The sequence below is a fragment of the Mycteria americana genome, unplaced genomic scaffold, assembly GCF_035582795.1.
Source record: "Mycteria americana isolate JAX WOST 10 ecotype Jacksonville Zoo and Gardens unplaced genomic scaffold, USCA_MyAme_1.0 Scaffold_39, whole genome shotgun sequence".
NCBI classification, from domain to species: Eukaryota; Metazoa; Chordata; class Aves; order Ciconiiformes; family Ciconiidae; genus Mycteria; species Mycteria americana.
The window spans coordinates 1,216,478-1,241,670 of record NW_027445626.1 but is presented as its reverse complement, the minus strand read 5'-3'; the positions used below and the strand labels follow the sequence as shown (position 1 = coordinate 1,241,670).

Genomic DNA, 25,193 nt, shown 5'->3' with positions numbered 1-25,193 from the left:
AATAGAATAGAATAGAATAGAATAGAATAGAATAGAATAGAATAGAATAGAATAGAATGGTTCAGTTGGAAGGGACCTACAATGATCTTCTAGTCCAAATACCTGACCGCTTCAGGTCTGAGCAAAAGATAAATCATGTTATTAAGGGCATTGTCCAAATGCCTCTTTAAACAGTGACATGCATGGGGCATCAACCACCTCTCTAGGAAGCCTGTTCCAATGTTTGACCACCCTCTTGGTAAAGCAATGCTTCCTAATCTCCAGTCTAAACCTCCCCTGGCGCAGCTTTGAACCATTCCCCCATGGCCTGTCAGTGGATACCAGGGATCAGAGATCAGCACCTCCCTCTCCACTTCCCCTCCCCAAGAAGCTGTAGAGAGCAAGGAGGTTGCCCCTCAGCCTCCTGTTCTCCAAACTAGACAAGCCCAGTGTCCTCAGCCGCTCCTCACAGGACATTCCTTCCACCCTTTCACCAGCTTTGTTGCCCTCCTCTGGACTCATTTGAGTACCTTGCATCCTGCTTAAATTGTGGGGCCCAGAACTGCACACAGTACTCACAGTGAGTCTGCACCATTGCTAAATGCAGCAGGATAATCCCCTCTTTTGGCCGGCTGGCCATGCTGTGTCTGATGCACCCCAGGATGCGGTTTGCCCTCTTGGCTGCCAGGGCACACTGCTGACTGCTACTGAGCCTGCTGTCAACCAGCACCCCCAGAGCCCTTGCTGCAGGGCTGCTCTCCAGCCACTCCTCTCCCAGTCTATAGCTGTGCCCAGCATTATTTTGTCCTAGGGGCAGAGTCCGGCATTTGTTCACATTAAACATGGTGAGAGTTGCCTCCTCTGGGTCATGGATACACATGTTCAACTGCACAGCGCCCAGGAACTTCAGCAGAGGGGATCTCATAATCAGTGTGCCAACCAGGTGCCTTCTGCTGCCTTATCAGGGCTGCTGGCAAATGTGAGCCTAAAAGCACATATTCCAGCCATGAGTCGAGGCCTGAGCTACCAGCTGCTTCCGAAAGAAGTGACCTCACAGTCCCTTTCCCAGCCATGTTCCTGCTGCTGGCCTATCAACTCCAAAGACAGAAGTGACCTCACAGCCACCTTCACAGCCACATGCCTCCTGCTGTGCCATGAGACCCTGAAGCACAGCTGACCACACCATAGCATTCCCACCCATCTCCTCCTTGTGGCCTATGAGCTGGTCAGATACAGGTCACCTCACATTCCTCTTCCGACACCATGCGACTGCTCCGAGACCTCACGATCCCTGCCCTGCCCCAAGGGGCCAAACAGCTTAAGTAAGGGTGAGGAGAGGGGACGGTGATGAGTGGGTCAGAGCGTGGGAAAGAGGGCTTCAGGGGTTAGGTGTTCAGGTTAGGGCTTTGGGTTTAGAGCTCACCTTTCAGGCTTAGGGGTTAGGCAAAGGCCTAGGGGGAAGGTTTGGTGGTGTGGTGAGGGTGTCTGGTAGTGTTTAAGGTGTGGGCAAGCTTTGTGGGTTAGAGTTTTGTTTAGGGCTGGGCTCAGGGCTAAGATTAAGGCTAGGATCTTAATGCTAAGGTTAAAGGCTAGGGTGAGTAAGAGGATAAGAGTAAGGATAAGGGACTATGGGTTTGGGATTTGGCTTAGTCGTAAGGTTTTAGGTTAGGGATAGCCTAACCTCAGGTAGGTTAGTGACAGTGGATTACTGTCAGGGGCAGGAGTAGCATTTAGGGGTCGTGTTAGGGCTGAAGGTTACTGGTTAGAGATAGTGTAAGGGCTTAACATGAATGTTTTCACAGTCTGTGTTTTCACAGCAACATCACTATAAGCCATTTGACCTCTACAAACCTTTTGTGTCTGTTGGCCAAGCCTCTCTTCCCTCACCCAAATCTCCCATTTCTCTTGCCCAGGCTCCTCCTCACCTCCCCAAATGTGTCATCTTGTTGGGGGCAGCTTTTGCATGACCTTCCTGACCTGACAGTATCTCTCTCCCCACTGCTGACCACACAGAAGTGACCTCACAGCCAGCATCCAAGGGGACACATTGTGCTGCTGTGCTTGAAAGTCCTCTTCACAGCCTCTTCACAGCCCACCCAGCAGCGCTGGAGGAAGGCGATGCCCTGCGCCCTGCCAGAGGTACCCTGCCTGCAAACCAGCTCATCACCAGAAGGGTTCCTGGGTTACCTTTCCCACACAGGTGCTTCAGTTACCCCAGGGTATCTTGGATGCAATGGCCACCTCTGTGTGAACAACTGACTCAAGCCCAGAATGTCAATTTTAGAAAAAAGTTGAAACCTGTGCAGAAAAAGAACTCTATGTAACAGCTGAAAAAGTCTTAATTTCCAGGGTTGCTAGGCTTTGGATGATTGTTTATGAGATTTTGCTGATCCCTGAGGGATGCTGCTAGTATCTGGCTCCTCGGAGGACTTTGTACCACTAATGGCAGTTGTTCCTGATAGTCCAGCCAACTTCCCACCCACGACATGATCCACTTCTTCAGTCCAGATGCCAACAGCCTGCTCTAAGGAGACTACGGGAGATCACATCCAAGGACTTGCAAAAGTCCAGGCACACAACATGTCCGTCTTTCACCTCCCACATGGGTTCAGCAACCTCTTTCTTGTCCTTCAAGTGCCTGGAGATGGCTGCAGGAGGACTTGCCCCATCACCTTCCCAGGGACTGAGGGGAAGCTGACCAGCCTGTCAGTCTCGAAGTCCTCCTTCTTGCCCTTCTTGAAGACAGGTTTGATATTTGCCTTTTCTGAGGACATTGGAACCTCTCTGATCTCTCTGGCTTTTCCAAAATGTTTTTTGGAAAGAGGTCTCACGACGACACCAGCCAGCTCCACCAGCACCTACCTCTCTGCCTCTGCCCACACCAAAAGCCTCTCCATGTCCCATGCTTCCAGGGGAGTGCCCAGGACACAGCACATGCCAGTCCAGGTCCTCTGGGCTGGTTCAAAAGAGAACCAGAAGTGATTTCTTCCTGCAGGCCCACAGCTGCCATAGGCTCTCAGTGCAGCTCACAGCTTTCCTGAGTGTTTTTCTCAGTGTCCACTCCCCCAACCTTTCTAATCCACGGGCTGTAGATGAGGGGATTGAGCAGGGGCCTGAGGATGGTGTAGAAAAAGGGCTTTGTCAAACTCTCTCAGGACGGCTGTTCTGGGCAACACACACCCAAGGATGAGGGTGTCATAGAAAACAGTGGCACTAGTGGGCTGAGAGGAGCAGGTGGAGAAGGCCTTCTGCCTGCGCATACTGGATGGGAGATCTGCCCCAGCACTGCAGCTCTGATGCATGCACAGGATGCCCATGTGAACAGGAAGGGGAGGACGGGATCTAAAAAGCATGTTCTAAAAGGCAAGAGCATGAGTGTCACGGTATCACTGTGTGAGAGCTCCAGCAATGGGGTGAATTCACAGAAGAAGTGGTCCACTCCAGTGGGGCCACAGAACTCTCTCTGGGACATGACTGAAATGATTACTGTAGTTGCCAGAAATCCCCCTAGCCAAGGTGCAGCTGTCCTCTGGAGACAGATGTCCCCGTTCATGAGTCTTGTAGAGAGCAGGGGGTGGCACACAGCCCGCTACCCATCATAGGATGTGGTCACCAGTAGTAAACCCTCCGTACATGCCAAATGTGCAGGAAACAGTACTAACAAAGTGATGAGCAGAGATGGTGCTGTCCCCAGTCATGAAGTGGGCCATCACCTGGGGCAGGGTGCTGGATCTGTAGAAGGTCTCCAGGGAAGACAAATGCCCCAAGAAGCAGCTCATTTGAGTGTACAGATGCCGGTTTGCCACCACCACCATGATGATGAGAGTTTTCCCAAGCACAAACACCATGCAGGTCATGAGAGAGAGGAGGAAGAGATTTGTCTAAGGGCTGGGAACATTCTCCCTTCCAGGTAGGGGGGACTCCATGATTGCCCCATTGCCCTGTCTCCAAGGAAGCTTTTAGGTCCTTCTTTTCCCCTCTAACTTGGGAGGGAACCAATGAGGAAAAACATTTGGTTCTGTTTTACTTGCTTGGGTCTCAGACAGACCAGACAATGCAAGTACATTTATTTTGTTCAATTAGAGAAGGAGTATAGCTCCTTATTTACACAGTTGCTGGGTCACACTAGTGAGGTAGATAATGAAGCAGAAGTGGAGTGTCCATATCTCTTTGTGGACAACATTATCACAAGTGAAAAAAGCAAGAAAATAAAAAAGCCCACCCAGCAAGAAGGACAACCACAGAAACTAATAAAGAAAAGCTGGGCCTGTACTGAGTGACATTATGAGTCATGCATTGAAGAAGATGGACACACTATAGTTTTTGGAAAACATTCAGTCATCAGTTTCCAGACTGCTACCTTGAGCTCCTGGTTCCTCATGCTGTAGATGAGGGGGTTGACTGCTGGAGGCACCATCGAGTACAGACCAGCAACCACTAGATTCAGGGATGGGGAGGACATGGAGGGAGGCTTCAGGCAGGCAAACAAGGCAGTGATCAAAAACAGAGAGACCACAGCCAGGTGCGGGAGGCACATGGAAAAGGCTTTGTGCCGTCCCTACTCAGAGGGGATCCTCAGCACAGCCCTGAAGATCTGCACATAGGACAGCACAATGAAAACAAAACACCCCAAAAAGACAAAACCACTGAACACAAGAAGTCGAAATTCCCTGAGGTAGACATCTGAGCAGGAGAGCATGACGATCTGGGGAAGTTCACAGAAGAACTGGTCCAGGGAATTGCCTTGGCAGAAAGGTATTGAAAAGGTATTGGCAGTGTGCAGCACAGTATAGAGAAAACCACCGGCCCAGGCAGCTGCTGCCATGTGGACACAAGCTCTGCTGCCCATGAGGGTCCCGTAGTGCAGGGGCTTGCAGATGGCAACATAGCGGTCGTAGGCCATGACAGTGAGAAGAAAATACTCTGCTGAAATGAAAAACACAAACAGAAAGACCTGGGCAGCACATCCCCTGTAGGAGATAGCCCTGGTGTCCCACAGGGAATTGGCCATGGATTTGGGGAGAATGATGGAGATGGAGCCCAGGTCAAGGAGGGAGAGGTTGAGAAGGAAGAAGTACATGGGGGTGTGGAGGTGGTGGTCACAGGCTACCGTGGTGATGATGAGGCCGTTGCCCAGGAGGACAGCCAGGTAGATGCCCAGGAAGAGCCAGAAGTGCAAGAGCTGCAGCTCCCGTGTGTCTGCAAATGCCAGGAGGAGGAATTCAGTGATGGAGCTGGCATTGGACATTTGCTACTTCTGGGCATGGGCACCTGTCCAAGGAGGAAAAGGCAGTGAGAAGTTAAGGCAGAGTTCTCTGAGCAAAACCTATTCCAGTTCTCATGGAAACCCCCCAGACTTCCTTGCCCCTTTCAGGTAGACCTTTGTCACGTCCCTTTTATGAGCTCTGCGTGGTGTTGGCAGAGGGTGCCATTGGGAGCAGGGAGCTCTGCTGTGGACTCTTGAAGTGTCGGTCCTGCCCCACAGCAAAAGGTAAACAGGAACACAGGGCCATCTCGGACTAAATCCGCCTTTGATACCAATGAGCTTTGCAGCATTGTTGCTCCCATTTCACCTGAGAGCAGAGCAGAGCTGTGGGGATTTTGGTTTGTGTATTTTGTTCTAGTTGCCTCACCACAACTGAGGAGTGTTTTTAAGGCAGAAAGCCTTGGCATTCCTCTTGCACTCCAAGTGAAACCGTGTGGGTGCTGACAGGCAAAGGGACTGTCCCTTAGTGCAGGCTATGGAGAGCTGCTCTCTCCATCAGCCCTGGTCTCAGCTGCCCTTTCCTTGCAGCTCTTTGCGCAGGAGGATGATCACACCCCGATGATCCCCTTAGGAGAAACTGGACACTGCTGAGAGCAGAGGAATCCAGTTTCCGAGTGCAGATCTCCAAAGCCCTCCCTGCCATCTCATCGTACCTGAGAAGGATCTCAGCTCCCCCCTCCCAGCCAGGGACACACAGGGCTCATTGCAGCTGCCCACATAGAGATGATGAGCAGCATTGCCATGGCCTTAGCACTGAATATTCTTCTCCATGGGGCTCCCTCCTCTCTGGGGCACAGAGATGCCATGGGAGAGCTGTGCCCTTGTGGGGAGGCAGCCTGCAGCCCAGCAGGACCCCCAGAAAATAGTCAAAAATCCTGAGGATGGGGTGCCCTGAAGTGAGGGTCAGCTCATTGCCAGCCCCACACACTGCACTGCCCAGAGCCCCCAGGTAAGGTGGGGACAAAAGCAGCAAGGACAGGAAGGTAAACACAGAGAAATGCCCCAATGCTCCTGCCAAGGGAGGAAGGACAGGGACAGACAAACAGGCCCTCAGGTGTTTCTCCTTATCAGGTGTCAGGCTGCCAAGAACAAGACTCAGCCTGAAACCCCAAGACCCTGGGTGCAGAAGCTGTGCTGGATGGGAGAGGAGAGCAGGGGGGTGCTCCAGGAAAGTGTTTGTGCTGCAGGGGATGTCAGGGAGGTGCCCAAAAGCCCCTCCCATGGCATTGCTGGCAGCAGCTCCCTCTCCCTGCCTGCCCATGACTCTGCTGCCTGGAGCTGGCTCTGCTGGGAGCTGCTTCTCTGTCCCCATGTGTCCTCCCTGTCTGTGCTCACAGACCCCATCCCACCCACTGTGTTCTCTGCTCTGCCCTGCAGAAACCTCCTGGCAGCAAGGCACTGACCAGGGACATCTTTGTATATACAGGAGCTCACGAGACACTCAGAGAAGTCCTAGTTAGAACGGGGGTCTTCTCTAGAGTGGAGAAATCAATTTCCATCTCCCACTGCCCACCCAGCCAACCAAGAAGAGAAAACACAAAGCACTGAATCCTTCCATATAATGCAATCCCCATTTTGACCTTTCTCTGGAAAAGTCCCCTTGGAAATGCCCTGGGGGTAACCTGGAGCTGTGAGCAGCCCTGGTCCATGCAGCACCCTCTCAACAGCAGGACCCTGCCTGCCCTGCCAGGAGTTGCTCCTTCCACACAGAGCTTCCCCCCGCAGCGCCATGGGGAGCTCCCCAGGCATGCTGAGTGCGGACCCGGGCAGGCAGCAGGGTCCCTGCCCTGGCACACAGCCCCCTGGGGCACAGGGACCCTGCTCTGAAGGAGAGCCCTGGGCAGCCCTGCCTGCACACCCGGCTTCACACCCCTGCAGCCATCCCCGGGAGAACCTTCTGACAGTGCAACGGGGAAGCCCTGCTCTGGACTACGTCCTCCTTCTTCACCCCAGAGAAGCCAAGAGACATCCTCACAGGTCTATCAGTCATGGGATGTGCCAGCTCTGCAAGACTCATCTGCATTGCCCTGCTGCCAGAGACTTACTGTGTCACATGCTGTGAAGATTTCTCTGTGAACAAGCTCAGCTCTGTCCTCCCACCCCACACTGCCTTTAAGATCTCTCTGGCGCACTCGTCTCCCCTCGGTGCCTGCAGACACTGCCCTCAGCCCTGCTGCACTTTCTGGAGGAGCCGCTCCTGGGCAGAGCTGTCTCTCTGCAGTGCTGCCCGCTTGCCATGAGCTCCCTGCATCCCAGGAGCCCGGCCCAGCTGAGCAGCAGAGGAGCAGCCCAAGGCAGCACTTCCTCTGCCCCTCTGGGCTCCCTCCAGGTGTCCCTGGGGCTCCAGGGGAACCTGCTGTGAAAGAGGCTGCATGTTCCCTCCCTCAGCTGCAGAGAGACACTTCTTTCCTGCAGTGGCATTGCTCCTCTCGGAGACAGAGTTAGGTCTAAAAATCACCTTTTTTGTCTTCTTATTCGGCAGGACAGCCAGACAATGACAGGCAGGGATCTTCTTTACTCCTGCTGAGGGAAGGGATTCAGCTGAGTCAATCGAGGCATCTCAGCCTGCGTTTCTATTGTTAGCGCTGGAGGGGGACCCAGCTCCCTCCCATGCCTGTCACAAACCCACAGAAGGCGGCATTCCTCTTGCCTCAGTTGAGGCCTGCGTTAAAGAGGCACCTGCATGTGAGGTCCTTGTCTCAGCTCCCGTGGTAAATGATGAAGAGGTAGGGCAGGAGGTGGCTGTTTAGATGAAATATCTGGTGAGGTTTGAGGTACCAGAGGTTGCCCAAGGCATGTGCAAGATAGCTGCACCTGCCCCTATTTACTATCTTCTGGCAGCCTACACTGCCTCCTGACCAAATAGTGTCCTGTGTCATAGGGAGAGCTGCGTTTCTCTGTCTTTTCCATCAGCTGGCTTGCCTAGATCTCCACTGACTATAACAACGGTTTTCATCCCCACATTGCCTAATCAAATTCCGGACAGTTACTCTATTTAATGTAGGCAAATAGAGGCCTGTAGTGTTATATGAGATGCCAAGGCTCTGGCACAGAACGACATGCGGCTGGCAGGTACAGCCCAGGAAAGCGATCCCCATTCAGAGCAAGAGTGTGGCAAACACCCCGGAGAGCACTGCAGACAGGTTCGGTGCCTTTGTGCAAGCCACGGATTTCCACCACTGCACGGTGGCAAGGTCTGTCCCTTCTCTACCCAGGAGACGTAGGGCAGTCCAGGAACACAAGGCACACCACACTGGGGTCTCCACTTGTGTGAGTACATTCTCAGACTGCTGGTTATTTCCTCCACCAACCTTTAGTCACCCCCTTGAGGATACAGCCAAGGAACGGACCAACAGTTTTGACAGTGGGCCTGTCAGCAGCACCTTGTCATTCATGGAGATCACCTTCCCATCCACCCTCAGGGGCAGCAGAGACACCACTGAAGTAAACCCATTTCTTTCCAGGGCTGCATTTCCCAGCCCTGTTTCTCTCTGTCCCTGGGGACAGCAGGGTTGCCTCACTCTCTTGGCATCCAATTTCAGCTTTAGTCTTCCATCTGCTGTCCACTCTGGCATGTCTCTGCTCTGAAGCAAAGCCTTTGCACACACGGGGTTTTGGAGGCTTGCTACCAGGTTTCCCCTGAGGTGCTGCAGCCCAAATGTGCACCCTTGCCCTCAGCCAGGGGCAGAGCCAGGACGAGCTGGAGCCTGTGCTTCTTGGCGTCGATGGAGTAACTGCCAAGGCGTGGTAGAACAAGTCACACAGCTTGGGGTGCTGCAATGGATGGGTACAGGCTTTTCAGGACAGGTGGACTGGAAGGATCAGGAGTGGGGTTTCTCTCAAAGTGAAGAAGCTGCTGGGATGTTGTGAGAGACTGAAAGAGTTAATGTCTCAAATATTGTGGCAACTTGAGGCGCTATTCGCATGGCGACGGCAGGTCGGCGAGCACGGGGTGGGGGAGAGCAAGAGCGGGACGTGAAGAGCGCGTCAGAGGATGCGCAGTTCCGGGTTCTGCCAGACCTGACCATGTATGGCCAGAGGTCACACAGAGTTTATCTGAGGAAGGGGCTTGCAACCGCTCGAGAGACCCCTCGCAACCACCCCCCTCCCCCAGCACCTGCGCAGAACTTTCTAGAACAAGAACCATGTAAGTCCTGAAGGGGCGTACCTGGAGGAGGGGATTAGCCTATAAAAAGCTTGGCCCCCCCCCAGGGAAGGGCGCGCACGCCCACCACTGGAGGATTGCCACGTCTGTCATCGTCATCGCAGGATCCAAGGGTGGTGATAAGTTTTCATACTGGTGCCAGTATGGCAAAAGGAAAAATGGGAAGACATTCTGCAAGTAGCTAAGAGAACCCCTATATTAATAGGCTGGGTGGCTGCCCACCAGGGAGGGAACCACCCCACACACATTTTAAATAACCAAGTAGACTTACTTACCCGCGTGGCTGTGATGACAATAGAAGCAGAAGAGGAAAAATGGGAGCATCTATTAGAGTGGCTGCATGTAAAACGCAGCCACTCAGGAATTAAAGACCTCCTCAAGGAAGCTGGGAGCAGAGGATGGCCTGTCAATAGGGAAATGTGTGGCACTGTGATTTCTACGTGTGGTCTATGTCGTACTCGGCTGGAAAAACACCCCTACAAGATCCTCCACTCCACCTCCGGGATGGGAAGGGCTTATGGGAGACCTGGCAGGTCGACTTCATAGGGCCTTTCAGGAAATCGGAGGGGAAGCGATATGTGTTAGTAGGGGTAGAAGCTGCGTCCGGACTTGTTCAGGCCGAAGCTGTGGCACGAGCAACAGGAGAAAGTACGGTGAAGGGGTTAAAGTTCTGGTTTAGCGTCCTACCTAAGCCTCACTCGATACAATCAGATAATGGCAGTCACTTCACCGCAGGGGTGGTTCAGGAATGGGCAATGGCCGAGGGGATACAGTGGATATTCCACACTCCCTATTACCCCCAAGCAAACGGGATAGTAGAAAGAACCAATGGAATGGGCAAAGTGCCAACATGACGAGAGAACTGCTCCCCAACTCCGCCCACTTACTGAAAAGGAATTTCAATATGAAGGAGGTGCCGATACCGCGCCGGAAATCATAACAAAAGAAATTCCCTATCCTGCAACTGAATTGGCAAAATTACAAGATCGATATAGTAGGCTCCCTGGAGAAACGGAGACGGAATATGTGTGGTGGGTCTCCCTCACGGCTGGGGGACAGAATTAAACTTTCTGAGGAGGAGGTGCAGGGATACTGGGGTCCAGGCGTGTTTCTAATATGTATTTACGATTTTTCATGTGGACAGTGGTCCTCCTCTCCCCCGGGAAAGGAGGACACGGGGGAAGTGGAAACCATATTCCTTTGAACCTTGTGTGGGAACTACGATTTCTCACACGGATGGTGGTCCTCCTCTCCTCCGGGAAAGGAGGACACAGTGGAAGTGGAAACCATATTCCTTAGAAGCTTGTGTGGGAACCAATTCATGTGTTTCCTAGAATCTGGAATAGAACCAACCAAGGGATATGTGTTGCCCTTCCCCAGTCAACCGAACAAGGATTGAGATTTGGTGGTGGTGGTGGTGTTTTTTGTTGCATTACCCAATATTACGTATAACTTGGAAAAGTTCTTAACTATAATACTGGTCCTGGCCCCCCCCCCCAAACAACTGGCTCTTGGAGATAGTAGGGGTTCTGATAAGGGACATGTATTTGTTGGGGTTATCCTTCCTGCAGATATAGAAACCGGGATGTTCTGTGCCAGAAGACTTATGGTAGAGTCAAGTATTGTGGCATACCCTGTACACACTACCCTTTGCAGAGCCTGCCGCTCACTGCAAAACCTGACATACCTGTAAAATTAGCATATCCCCGGCCCCCTTGGGACTAGTTTGGGGATGTTCTAACAGGAAATTTTATTCCTGATTAGCATTGAAATATTACGCTGGTCTGAAATGTGGATTAGTCATTCCATCCTTATGCCCATCTCGTGTTTTCAGTTTCACCGCCCCTCCCTGGCGAGTGTGCTGGGAAGTGGCAGAAGCCCCAAAAAACTCGATGTTGAATTTAAGTGATGGAGAATGTTGTATAACATTGTCCATCTCACAACTCCAGTACTACTGCACTCTGCTACTGCACTCTACTACTACTACTACACTCACAACGTCAGTACTACTATAGAGGCAGCACGGACCAAAATGAAAGAAATTGCCGACCGAGCTGCCGAACTATTTCGATCACTCCAACTGAAAGACCGTTTTGACGGGCATGCACCCAGATCTTGATTTACTTCCCTCCTACAATCCTGGGGACTCACGAGGTGGGATAAATGGTTAATTCAAATTGGAATAACCCCGATTTCTGTTCCTTATGACTGGCATAGCTATGTTTTATCTGCTTGCTTCTGCTTTCATTCTCTTTTCTCCTGCTGTTCACTATGTTCATATCACCACCCTGGAAGACAAAATCAAGGATCCTCCGCCAACTCTTGTTGAAAATTTCGCAAACTGTGTCTTCTCGATCTTCTCTATGTGAAAATCGTCACCCTGGACGAAGATTGTATAGACAATGTTTGAGCCACGGGGTGGTGTGAGAGACTGAAAGAGTTAATGCCTCAAACATTGTGGCGACTTGAGGCGCTATTTGCATGGCGACGGCAGGTCGGCGAGCACGGGGTGGGGGAGAGTGAGAGCGGGACGTGGAGAGCGCGTCGGAGGATGCGCGGTTCCGGGTTCTGCCAAACCTGACCATGTACGGCCAGTGGTCACACAGAGTTTATCTGAGGAAGGGGCTTGCAACCGCCCGAGACACCACTCAGAACCACCCCCCTCCCCCAGCGCCTGCGCAGAAGATTGAGAACTTTCTAGAACAAGAACCATGTAAGTCCTGAAGGGGTGTACCTGGAGGCGGGGATTAGCCTATATAAGGCTTGCCCCCCCCAGGGAAGAGCGCGCATGCCCACCACTGGAGGATTGCCATGTCTGTCATCGTCATCACGGGATCCAAGGGTGGTGATACGTTTTCTTTCTCTTTCCTCCTCCCTTCTCCTTTTCTTTTCTTGCTTCTCTCTTCCTCTGCTCTTCCAATAGATATGCAAGTTTGGGATAAATTGTGACAGCTTGCCCGGAAAATAGCTCCATTGCCAAATCGCCTTTGTTCGTTCGTTAAACTCGTCAGGTCGTTAGGTTTGTCCGTTTGTGGAATTCGCCACTTAATAAAGTTGCTGGCCAGACTGTTCCTCTGGGTCATTGTCGTGACTCTACCGACCACGTGGCTCTGCCGAGCAGAGATCGGCTTTTGTCGGTACTCAAACAGTCGGGGAATCGAAAAGATTCACCCCTCTCGCAACCCACTGAGTGGGACGAGACACCCGGCTGCGGTGTAGAGCACATTTTTTACGTCTTGCCCTGCCCAGACTGGCCCAAGGGCTACTGCATGAACTATCTCCTGTTTAATTTGTTCAAAGGCTTGTCGTTGCTCAGGGCCCCATTTGAAATCGTTCTTCTTCCGGGTCACTTGATAGAGAGGGCTTACGCTCAAACTGTAATTTGGAATATGCATTCTCCAAAAACCCACAATGCCTAAGGAAGCTTGTGTTTCCTTTTTGCTAGTTGGTGGAGACATGGCTGTTATTTTGTTAATCACATCCATTGGGATCTGGCGATGTCCATCTTGCCATCTTATTCCTAAAAACCGGATCTCCTGTGCAGGTCCCTTGACCTTACTTTGTTTTATGGCAAGCCAGCTTTTAGGAGGATCTGGACTATTTTCTTCCCTTTCTCAAAAACTTCATCTGCTGTATTGCCCCATACGATGATGTCATCAATGTATTGCAGATGTTCTGGAGCTTCGTCCTGTTCCAATGCAGTCTGAATCAGTCCATGGCAAATGGTAGGGCTGTGTTTCCACCCCTGGGGCAGTCGATTCCAAGTGTACTGAACGCCCCTCCAAGTGAAAGCAAACTGTGGCCTGCACTCTGCTGCCAAAGGCATTGAGAAGAACGCATTAGCAATATCAGTTGTAGCATACCATTCGGCTGCTTTTGACTCTAGTTTGTATTGAAGTTCCAGCACGTCCGGCACGGCAGCACTCAGCGGCGGTGTGACGTCATTCAGGCCACGATAGTCTACTGTTAGTCTCCACTCTCCATTAGACTTTCGCACTGGCCATATGGGACTGTTAAAAGGTGAACGAGTCTTACTGATCACTCCTTGGCTCTCCAGTCGACGAATCAGCTCATGGATGGGAATCAGGGAGTCTCGGTTGGTGCGATATTGCCTCCAGTGCACCATTGTGGTAGCGATTGGCACCTGTTGTTCTTCGACCCTCAGCAACCCCACAACAGAAGGGTCCTCTGAAAGACCGGGTAAGGCAGACAGCTGTTTAATTTCCTCCGTCTCCAAGGCAGCTATGCCAAAAGCCCACCGGTACCCTTTTGGGTCCTTGAAATACCCTCTCCTGAGGTAGTCTATGCCAAGGATGCACGGAGCCTCTGGGCCAGTCACAATGGGGTGCTTTTGCCACTCATTCCCAGTTAGGCTCACTTCGGCCTCCAATACAGTCAGTTGTTGGGATCCCCCTGTCACTCCACAAATACAGATGGGTTCTGCCCCTATATAGCTTGATGGCATCAGGGTACACTGTGCACCAGTGTCTACAAGAGCTTTATACTCCTGTGGGTCTGATGTGCCAGGCCATCGAATCCATACAGTCCAGTAAACCCGCTTGTCCCTTTCCTCCACCTGGCTGGAGGCAGGGCCCCCCTAATCCTGGTCACAATATTCATTACCCACTTCTTGTATATACGAGTCAGGAGTTTCTTCATTATAATCAAGACTAAGATCAGCCCTTTTACTCTGTCTGGGGAACTGTCCACTGGAAATCGGAGCAGCAATTTTCCTGGAAGAACCCCTCTTTGGTGATTGTTTTTCCTTGCAACTCACGTACTCGTGCTTCTAGGGTTGAGGTGGGTTTTCCATCCCACTTCCTCATGTCCTCTCCGTGGTCACGCAAGTAAAACCGTAGGGTGCCCCGTGGTGTGTACCCTCTATATCCTCTCCCTTGAGCAGAGGAATGCTGACTCCTAATAGCTGAGACACTGGTCCGTATAGGTGGGGAGTAGGACATATCTTCGAGTCGCTGGACCTTCCGGGACAGTTTTTCCACAGCTGAGACAAGGGAGGAAGAGATACTTTCTTCGCATCCCCGGAGGTTACTAGCAGCTTCTTTCACTGTTGGACCATCTTCGTCTCTCCAGGTCAGTATGGCCAATGAGTTGGCACACGACGGTGGTGCGTTCCGTACCAACTTCCGCCACATAGGTCTTGTGCACTGGACCTCATCTGGATCTGTGGGTGACCGCACATTGTCCAGATCACCATAAATCACTTCCAGCACAGCTAATTCCCTCAGGTACTGGATACCTCTCTCCATGGTGGTCCATTTCCCGGGGCGGTATATAACATCTTCCTTGAAGGGATACCTTTCCTTTATAGCTGACAGGAGTCGCCTCCAGAGGCTGTGGGCTGTTTCCCCTTTTCCAATCGCTTTGTCAATGCCCCCTTCCCTAGAAAGGGATCCCAGATGCTTGGCTTCCTTACCCTCTAATTCCAGGCTATTGGCCCTGCTATTCCAGCATCGGAGCAGCCAGGTGACAATGTGCTCCCCTGGACGACGGCTGAAATCTTTTCGCATATCTCGCAGCTCACTCAGGGATAGGGATCGGGTGGTTTCCGTCTCATTTACGAGTTCTTCATCTTCCTCTTCCTCTCTCTGTGATGGCCCTGCTCCTTCATCTTCCCTTTCTAAACGAGCTGACTTTCGCTTCCAGGATTTCTTTTTATGTATAGGGGCGACTGATACTGACACGGGTTGGTTCTCTGTCTGGACCGCAGTGCTTATAACAGAGCTGTCCGGAGCAGCTGCAGTTGCAGTGCCTGTCACAGGGAGGGCTGGAGCAGCCGCAGTGCCTGTCGCAGGGGTAATCAGAGCAACCGCAGTGCCTGTCGCAGGGGTAATTGGAACAGCTGCAGTGCCTGTTGCAGGGGTAACTGGAGCAGCCACAGTGCCTGTCACTTTGTCACCAGATCCTTGAGGGTTCTGAATAGTGTTAAACAGGGCTCGGTAGGCATGGGCCAGACGCCAGCACATTGCAGTGATTTGTGTCTCCCTAGAATTGCCAGGGTGACGACATACTTTTTCCAAATATTCTACTAATTTTTCAGGATTCTGCACTTGTTCAGGGGTGAAGTTCCAAAACACTGGAGGTGCCCAATAACTTAGGCATTTGCCCATGCTATCCCACAAACCCTGCCACTCATAACTATCTGGCCTTGGGGCAGATCTCTGGATGATATTCTTAAATTGCTTACTAATCTTGGACAAGATCGAAACAATATTCCCAAGCAATACCAATACAAGTATCTTAACTACCTAAGGTTGTTCAAAATACTGAAAAGTTACTGTAATGAAGGAGGAAGCATTGTAGAAGAACGTAGTGAAGGTACAATTCTGCATTTCCTCCATAAAAAACCTGTCAGAGGAAGAAGTATAATTGCAAATTGTCTCCATAAGGTAATACCCAACATACAATAATGGTTCCAGTACAGCACTTAGATACCAAAATAAACCCAAGGTCACAGTTTTAATAACAAATCTCACAGGCAAAACATCACCAATTAAAGCAGAGCACAGCAAACTGCAAAAACCAACACCGATCTTTAACATGTACAGCAAAAAAATGAGCATGGTGCAGATCAGGTAAACCAATGCTAGGAACAGATGGATCAATATCACATCCCACAACTACTAACAGATTTAAATTCCTTAATACGCTCTGCTTAATCTGTTATTATCTCAAACACTTCGTGGCCCACATTGGGCACCAAAAAGGACTGTTGTGGTTTAGCCCCAGCCGGCAGCTAAGCACCATGCAGCTGCTCGCTCACTCCTCCCCAGTGGGATGATCTCTCCCCGGATGGGGGAGAGAATTCGAAGAGCAAAAGTAAGAAAACTCGTGAGTTGAGATAAGAACAGTTTAATAATTGGAACAAAATTATAGTAATAATAATAATGAGTTGTAATGAGAAAGAAAACAACAAGAGAGAGAGAGGAACAAAACCCAAGGGAGGGAAAGGCGGGGGGGGAATAGATACAACCGCTCACCACCTGCCGACTGATGCCCAGCCAGTCCCCGAGCAGCGATTGCTACCCCCCGGCCAAATCCCCCCAGTTTATATACTGGGCATGACATCATATGGTATGGAATAGCCCTTTGGTCAGTTTGGATCAACTCTCCTGGCTGGCTGTGCCCCCTCCCATTTCTTGGGCACCTGGCAGAGCATAGGAAGCCGAAAAAGTCCTTGACCAGTGTAAACAACGCTTAGCAACAGCCAAAACATCAGCGTGTTATCAATATTATTCTCATATTAAAATCCAAAACACAGCACTATACCAGCTACTAGGAAGAAAATTAACTGTATCCCAGCCAAAACCAGGACACTTGTACAGCTAACGGGAATCATTTCATAGTCTAGTTAAAGCGGAAGATTTCAAAGTGCACCTAATAAAAAATATTTTTTTAAACGTTGTATTTTATTAATTTCAGTTTAAAGAAGAGGTGATAGCAGCATTCTCCCATTGATATTGATGCAGAGTGTCTCCTCAGGAAGTCTGGACAGGCAGGAAAAGCAGTCCCTTGAGGTCTGACACTCTATGGACAGCCTTGCTCCTCACCTCCCCAGCCTCACCATTTCTGTCATTGGCCACCTGGGACTTGCTTCACTTTGCCTTACCTCAGACTTCACTGACCTCTGGGAGCTGAATGTTACAGCTCCATGGCACCATCTCCCACCTCATCTCCTTAGAGAACCGGCTGCACACAGGCACAGAAGGAATTTGACTCTTTCCAAGCAAAGCAAAGTAAAGCATAATCAAGTTTCATGAACAATAAAACACACTCCTCAACCATAGGCTCAGTACAAGCTGCCTCTCATGAGGCTGACTTTCTACAAGGGATAATCTTATGAGGAATGTTGTAGATCGGTAGATACAAAAAGGGAGCTATAAACATAATTGAAGAGTTGGCTCTTCAAGAGAGACAATTAGGCTACTGAAAGACAGGCAAGCTTTTAGTTCCTGAAGCTCAAAGCAGCAGCATAGGTGAGAGGTATCTGAATGAAGAAAGAGTAAGGCAAGGAGAAAGCTGGAGAATCATGGCAAGGGCCTTTGTCGAGGCAGTCTGCATCTGAAAAGATGACTTTAGAAATGGTCTTTGTGTCAGGACAGGGGAAAGTATATGAAAGATGAGAGAAATGAAATACACCGCATAACAGGCAGAATAGTGGTAAGGAAGTTAGAGGGGAAGATTGATATTTCTGTGGAATGTGCCTTTGGAAAGGTCATGGGATTGGGAGAGGTCTCTTGTGAGTGAGGACAAGCCTATGTTGCACCCATCTTTGAAAGAGGCCAAAAGTGCACCCCAGGGAGCCACAGGCTGTACAAGCTTACCTTGGGGAGGAGTGTGCCAGCAGTTGGAGTCCTCTTGGGTGACATTTCTAGGACCCTGAAAGAGAAGAATGTGTCCACAGGCAGTCAGCATGGACTTTCAAAGGGTAAATCATGCCTCGTCAACTTGCTTGCCTTCATGACGAAGAAACTGCCTTTGTGCATGAGGGGAGAGCAGTGGATGTTGTTCACCTCAGCTTAAGCAAGGCTTGTGGCATGGGTAAAATCAGCTGGGTAAAACACCAGTTGGACGATGAGGCTGAGAGAGCAGTGGTGAAGGGGTCATAGCCTACCTGAAGGCCACTGGCACATCCTGGGGCATTGTGGGGCAGCACAAGGGACTCTCCTGGGCCCTGTGCAGTTTCACATGTGTGTCCATGACCCAGAGGAGGAAACTCTCACCACATTTGTCAATGACACTACATTGGAAGGACCATTCCTGTGCCTTAGGGATGTCATTCAGGAGAAACCGGACAGGCAGGAGGACTGTCCTGTCAGGAACTTCATGAACTAGAACAAGGGCAGAGGCCAGATCCAGCACCTGGGATAGACTAATGGCTTGCAGTGGCAGGGGCTGGGGACTGCCTGGCCAGGGAGTAGCTCTGCGTAAAAGGCCCTGGTGGAGCTGGGGAACAGAGGGCACAACACGATCCAGCAGTGATCTACACAATCCAGTGCGACCTGGTAACAAAGGCAACCAGCAGTGTCCTATAAAGAGAAGCCTCGCCAAAAGTGTGAGGGAAGAGATCGTCTGCCCCTGCTCATCACTCGTTAGACCTGGTGCTGTGTAGGCCATCCCGTTGTCCAAAAAACCAAAACCATGGTGATGACACCAGCCACGGAGCCATGAGTTAATAGATTGGGTATCTCTGTTCCTTCTAGTGTCAATGCCCACAACTGGAAGGAGAGAGGACAAAATAACCTGTGCTCCGGAGTCCCTTACTAGCCGTCCCAAGACCCTGAAGTCTGTTTTGATTGCCCTAGGACTTCGTGTTGCAGCTTCATCGCCCCCCACATGGAAGAGCAGGAGAGGGTAATAGTCCGAGGGCCGTACCAGGCTACGGAGTATCCTCGTGACATCCTTCACCCGGGCCCCCGGAGGCAGCAGACTTCCCTAAGAGGAGGGTCCGTCCGGCATATCGGGCCCTCGCTTCCCCTCAGAAGGGAGTCGCCCACAACTATAACCCGTCTTCTCTTCCTTGTGGAGGTGGTGTTAATACGAGAGGTACGTTCTTCTGACCTGGGCGACGCCTCTGGTGTAGATGGACTGTCACCCCCATCCTCCATGGACTGGCCTTCCACCTCCAGGGCCTCATACCTGTTGTGCAGAGGCACCTGGGGAGGCGAGGTGGGCAAGGAGGGCTTTCGCCTGCCGCCACGAGCGTGGACTTGCCTCCATTCACTTTTGTCCTTTGAGCTGCTGCCTTCAGCCTGGTGGGGGGGGGGATACAGGATCCCCTTGATTACGGATTCTTACTGGTGGCTGCTGCCGCTCCTGTTCCTGTCTCGGGGGGGCAGAGCGTGGCACCACCAGTCTGTCTCTTTCTCAGCCTCCCTGAAGCTTCTTAACCTCTCTACCTCCTCCCGTAGATCCATGCCACCATGCAGAGCAAATCATCCACCTGGTCGTACCTCACACAGCTGTCCTCACGGCTACCATGCGTGAACAGTGAGAGGCCCAGGCACTCCCTGCAGCCTGAGACCTGGACAGCTGCATGTTTTTGTGGGAGCTCCGTCTGGGTAGCCACATCCACTCTGGTGAGCACAGAGGGCATCCCTTTCTAACAAGTGAACACCATAGCTGAGTTTCTTCAGGAAGGATGGCGACTACCAAATGAACTCACATTTACAGTTCCTCTTGAGATGCTAGGGTGACTTCGCCTTCCCCACACGGACTGCCTGCGCGAACTGACGCGCAAACTGACGCGCCGCACCCTTCTGATGCGCCATGCCCTGTTTGCCCATCCTGTTCGCTGTGCTTCTGGTCACTCGCGCTCCCTGGGGGCTGCTCTGGTACGGGAGGGGAATTGCCGCCACCACTCTTGTCCCCGCCCACGCTGATTCAGAGCTGAGCCCTTGTCAGGAGCTCCCTCATTCCTGCTCAGAGGCTGGGGCGTGGCTGCGGTAACCCTCTCTCTCCGTGCCCTTTTTTCCTCCCTTTTCCTCCTCTTCTCTCCCTTTTCCTCCTCTTGCTCTTACCTCCTGTTGCTCATTGTTGCCTCCTCCTCTCCTCCTCCTCCTTCTCCTCCACATTCTCCTCCTCATCCTGTTGTCTCCTCTTGCCACCTGCTTTGACCTTTCCTAATTCTCCTCCTCCTCCTCCTCTTCTTCCTCCTCTGCCTGTTACCTTCTTTGTCTTCCTCCTCCTTTTGCCTCCTGTTGCTTCCTCCTTCTTTTCCTCCTCTTCTTGGCCCCTTCTGTTGCCTCTTCTTGTCTCCCCCTTTTGTTGCCTCCTCCTCCTGTGTCCTCCTGTTACCACCTCTTGCCTCCTCCTTCCCTTCCTTCTCCTCTTCCTATTGCTTCCTCCCGCTCCTTTTGCCTTCTGTTGCCTCCTCTTCCTCCTCTTGCCTCCTGTTTCCATTTGTTGCCTTCTCTTCTCCTGCTCCTGGTGCCTCCTCTTGCCTCTTCCTCCTCCTCCTCCTCTTGTCTTCTCCTCTTCTCTCCATCTCCTTCTCCTCCTGCTTTTCCCTCCTCTTTTGTCCTCTTGACACCTCCTCTTCCTCCTGTTGCCTTCTGTTTCCTTTTCCTCCTCCTGTTGCATCTGGGTACCTTCTCTTTTTCCTCCTCCTCCTCTTGCCTCAAGTGCCCGCCTCTTGCCTCCTTTTGCTTCCACCTCCTCCTCTTCACTCCATTGGTCTCCTGTTGCGTATTCCTCCTGTTTCTTCCTCTTGTGTCCTTCATGTCCTGTTATGTCCATCTCCTTTTACCTCCTCTTGCCTCCTTTTGCCTGCACTTGCCTCTTACTGCCTCATTCTCCATTTGCGTCCCATTGCATCCTCTTCCTTTTGAGTCCTCCTCCTCCTCCTTTGCTTGTGGCCTCCTGTTGCCTCCTCCTCCTCCTTGTACCTCCTCTTGCCTCCTCCTCTTTTTAATCCTGTTGCTTCTGTTGCATCCTTGTCCTCCTCTTGCCTCCTCCTTCTCCTTCTTACTCCTGGTGCCTCCTGTTGCCTCTTCCTTCTTTTGGAAGAGGCTGAGGTACTGAATGCCTTCTTCACCTCCTCTTTTACTAGCAAGACCAGCCTTCAGGAATACCAGGTGCCAGAAATGAGGGGGGCAAGTCTGGAGCCAGGCAGACATAGCCGTCCTGGAAGAGGATCAGGTCAGGGAATTCTTACACAAACTGGACATACAGAAGCCCACGGACCCTGATGGGATGCACCCATGAGTGCTGAGGGAGCTGGCAGATGTCATTGCGAGGACACTCCCAAGAATCTTTTACCGAGCATTGAGATGGGGATGTGCCCGAAGAGTGGAAGAAATCAAATGTCACTGCTATTTTCAAGAAGGGCAAGACGGAGGACCGGGGGAACAAGAGACGAGTCAGCCTCTCCTCAAGCCCTGGGAAGGTGATAGAGCAGCTAATCCTGGGAAATATTTCCAGGTACATTGTGCTGGTTTTGGCTGGGATGGAGTTAATTTTCTGCATAGCAGCCCGTATGGTGCCATGTTTGGGATTTGTGACCAACGCAGTGTTTATAATACACCAGTGTTGTAGCTATTTGCGGAGGAGTGCTTTCACAGCATCAAGGCCTTCTCTCTTGCTCTCTCTTCCTCCCCAGCAACTAGGCTGGATCTCACAGAATCACAGAATCACAGAATCACAGAATCATATAGGTTGGAAAAGACCTTTAAGGTCATCGAGTCCAACAGAATCACAGAATCACAGAATCATATAGGTTGGAAAAGACCTTTAAGATCATCGAGTCCAACCATAAACCAAACACTGCCAAAAACCACCACTACACCATGTCTCTAAGTACCTCATCCAAACGTCCTTTAAATACCTCCAGGGATGGCGACTCAACCACTTCCCTGGGCAGTCTGTTCCAATGCTTGATAACCCTCTCGGTGAAGAAAAATTTCCTAATATCCAGTCTAAACCTCCCCTGGCGCAACTTGAGGCCATTTCCTCTTGTCCTATCACTTGTTACCTGGGAGAAGAGACCGACCCCCACCTCTCTACAACCTCCTTTCAGGTAGTTGTAGAGAGCGATGAGGTCTCCCCTCAGCCTCCTTTTCTCCAGGCTAAACAGTCCCAGCTCCCTCAGCCGCTCCTCATAAGACTTCTGCTCCAGACCCTTCACCAGCTTCGTTGCCCTTCTCTGTACGCGCTCCAGTACCTCAATATCCCTCTTGTAGTGGGGGGCCCAAAACTGAACACAGTATTCGAGGTGCGGCCTCACCAGTGCCGAGTACAGGGGCACAATCACTTCCCTACTCCTGCTGGCCACGCTATTTTTGATACAAGCCAGGATGCCATTGGCTTTCTTGGCCGCCTGGGCACCCTGCTGGCTCATATTCAGGCGGCTGTCAACCAACACCCCCAGGTCCTTTTCCACCAGGCAGCTTTCCAGCCACTCTTCCCCAAGCCTGTAGCGTTGCATGGGGTTGCTGTGGCCCAAGTGCAGGACCTTGCACTTGGCCTTGTTAAACCTCATACAATTGACCTCGGCCCATCGATCCAGCCTGTCCAGGTCCCTCTGCAGAGCCTGCCTACCCTCCAGCAGATCAACACTCCCACACAACTTGGTGTCGTCTGCAAACTTACTGAAAGTACACTCGATCCCTTCGTCCAGATCATTGATAAAGATGTTAAACAGAACTGGCCCCAACACCGAGCCCTGGGGAACACCTCTTGTGACCGGCCGCCAACCGGAGTAAACTCCATTCACCACCACTCTTTGGGCCCGGCCGTCCAGCCAGTTCTTTACCCAGTGAAGAGTACACCTGTCCAAGCCATGAGCAGCCAGTTTCTCCAGGAGAATGCTGTGGGAGACCGTGTCAAAGGCTTAAGAAGGCCTCATCCGCTGCTTCTTCTTAATATGGTTGGTCCATAACAAACACCAACTACAATGTTATCCACATCGGTCCGACCACTAATCCTGATCCGTCTGCACTCATCTGGCTCATCACGTGGCACTAGGCAGAGCTGCATGCTTTCCTTCTGCTCACTCAAATGCAGGGAAATTCCCCTCCTCACTGACCTGCCCCATTCTTCCTAAAGAGCCTGCTTCCATCCATGGCCACCCTCCAGTGATGTGAGCTATCTGGCTGTATCTTGGGTATCTAAGTGAGATTATAGCTCAGGAATTGCCCACACTGTGTGCATTCCTGTCGAGGCACATCAGAGGTGTGCCCAGCCATGCTGATTTTCCTGCTGGAGAAATGAGATTGAGGGCTACTTGACAGGTGCCCACAAACAGCCCTGGCTGAACCCTTTGCTTCACCTCCAACTTCCTTCTTCCATGTTTCCCCGATCCCAGGTTCTTCCCTTTGGTCATCCTCCAGCCCTCCCACACAAGAAGCCCACCTCTGTTTTCCCTTTGCCCACTGGCCCTGGCTTTGCTTGCCTGGTGCCCTCTCTTGGTGTTTCTGGGATGGCTGTATTGCGAATTCTTTGGTCTGCAAGTCCGGTAGACTAGGGCCTCCTTTTATTATCCGTCTTGTCCTGCAGTTCCTCATGCTGTCATCTTGTTAGAGGCACCACAGGACAGGGTGGCCAACAGAAACCTCACCAAGTTTTACAAGGAGAAGTGGCCAGTCCTGCATCAGGAGCAGAATAACTCCATGTATCAAGGCAATCTTGGAGCTGACCAGCTGAGGAGTGAGCCTGAGGAGAAGGCATGGTTGCTATAGGAATGGATGCTATAGGAAGCCAGTGCAGCATGTTGACCACGAATCAGGCCAGCTGCATATGGGGCTGAATTAGGAGGAGTGTGGCCACCCAGACAAGGGGAGTTAGCTCCTCCCTTGACTCAGCAGGGGTGTGGCCACATCTGAACTAATCTGTGCTGGGGTGGGGCTCCATGTTCTGCAGGAGTGGGGAGGACCTGGAGAAGGTGCAGAGGACATCTGCCAAGATGGGGTGAAGGGGCTGAATCCCATGACTTGTGTGGAGAGGCTGAGGGACCTGGGCTGCTTTGGCTTCCTGATGTAGAGGCCAAGGACAATGTTGTCATGGCCTGCAGCCGCTTGAAGGGTGTTTTCAGAGAGGATGAAGATTTCCTTTGTAGAGGAAACAGCATGAGGAAGGAAAAGCTTTGGAGTCTGAGCCTGGGCATGAGGAAAAAGGAAATGTCACTTGAAGGGTAGTGCTGTGGTGCAACCGGTCACTGGGGGTGGTGGTGTTTGTCTGTGGTCAGCCCATGGCTTTGTGTTTCAGAGAGAGACATCGGTACAGGTAGGGACCCGTGAGGATGAGAGCAGGGTGGGGAAGTGGACAGTGTGTCTACAGCCTGTAGGCAAACAGGCACAGGAGTGGCACAGTGTAGGACATCCTGTGGTGGAGATGGCCAACAACGATTCCCATCCAAAAACTGATTTACACAGAGAGATAGAAAAGGACAGAAATGCAATTAAGCAGCTGATGAAAGAGTTATTTTGACTTCTGAAAGGGGCGTAAGATTTTGACTCCCTCATTTAGGGAGTTAAAAGCTCAAAGCAGCAACCAGATAACTGGGAGGTATCTCAATGAACAAAAAGCAAGGGGAAAGGGAAACCTGGGCAGCAATGAGAAGGGCAAATGTCCCAATACATCTGCTGAAAAGATGCTCTTAGACATGGTCATTTAATCAGCAGAGGTAGGAACGCCTGAAAGATGAGGGAGATTAAATATGCGGCGTAATGTAATTGATAGACTAGCTGTAATGCAAGTACAGGAGACCAATCTTTTTTCTCCTATGATTAATGCACTTCCTGCAAATTCCCATTCTGGCATGGTGTGAAAACACTGCCGTTATATGAAAAGTACTCAATTGTTTCAGCTCATGAAAATGTGCTATTTTTTCAAACTTTGCAAATTTGTTCACCTTTCCTGGCAGACCTTGTTTGTCTGACCATAAAACATCCAGGGCCACTTTTAGAGGCCTCCGTGTACCTGAGGTGTTTGCCTGGGGCTGGCAGCTATCAGACAGGACGTGTCGAAGAGCGGAGTCCCTCGCGAGCTACAGGTAGAGGCTGGGCAGGGGGTTTCCAGGGTGTCCATACTGGCAGGAGGTGTCTACATCCCTGTAGTTGAAGACATTGGTGTCCTACATCCAATGTCAGTTCTGGAAAAAACCTTCCTTTTTCAAAAAAAAAAAAAAAAAAGAACAAGGACACAAATTCCCCCCAAAGAATAGTATGTTAAAAGAAAAGAAAACAACAAAGAATTTTAAAAGCTGAAAAGGATTTTTAATCATTTTCTTTGCTTTGCATCTTTGTCTTTAATTCTTTGTTTTACTGT

The 25,193-nt window shown here is 51.2% G+C and overlaps 1 protein-coding gene and 1 pseudogene across 1 annotated transcript in view; one reads left to right on the top strand and one right to left on the bottom strand.

The window, feature by feature from the left end:
* LOC142403600 (scavenger receptor cysteine-rich type 1 protein M130-like) overlaps positions 1-25,193 on the top strand; it is a 96,797-nt gene that overhangs the window by 27,408 nt on the left and 44,196 nt on the right. The window lies entirely within an intron of this gene.
* Positions 4,262-5,227, bottom strand: LOC142403555 (olfactory receptor 14C36-like; annotated as a pseudogene).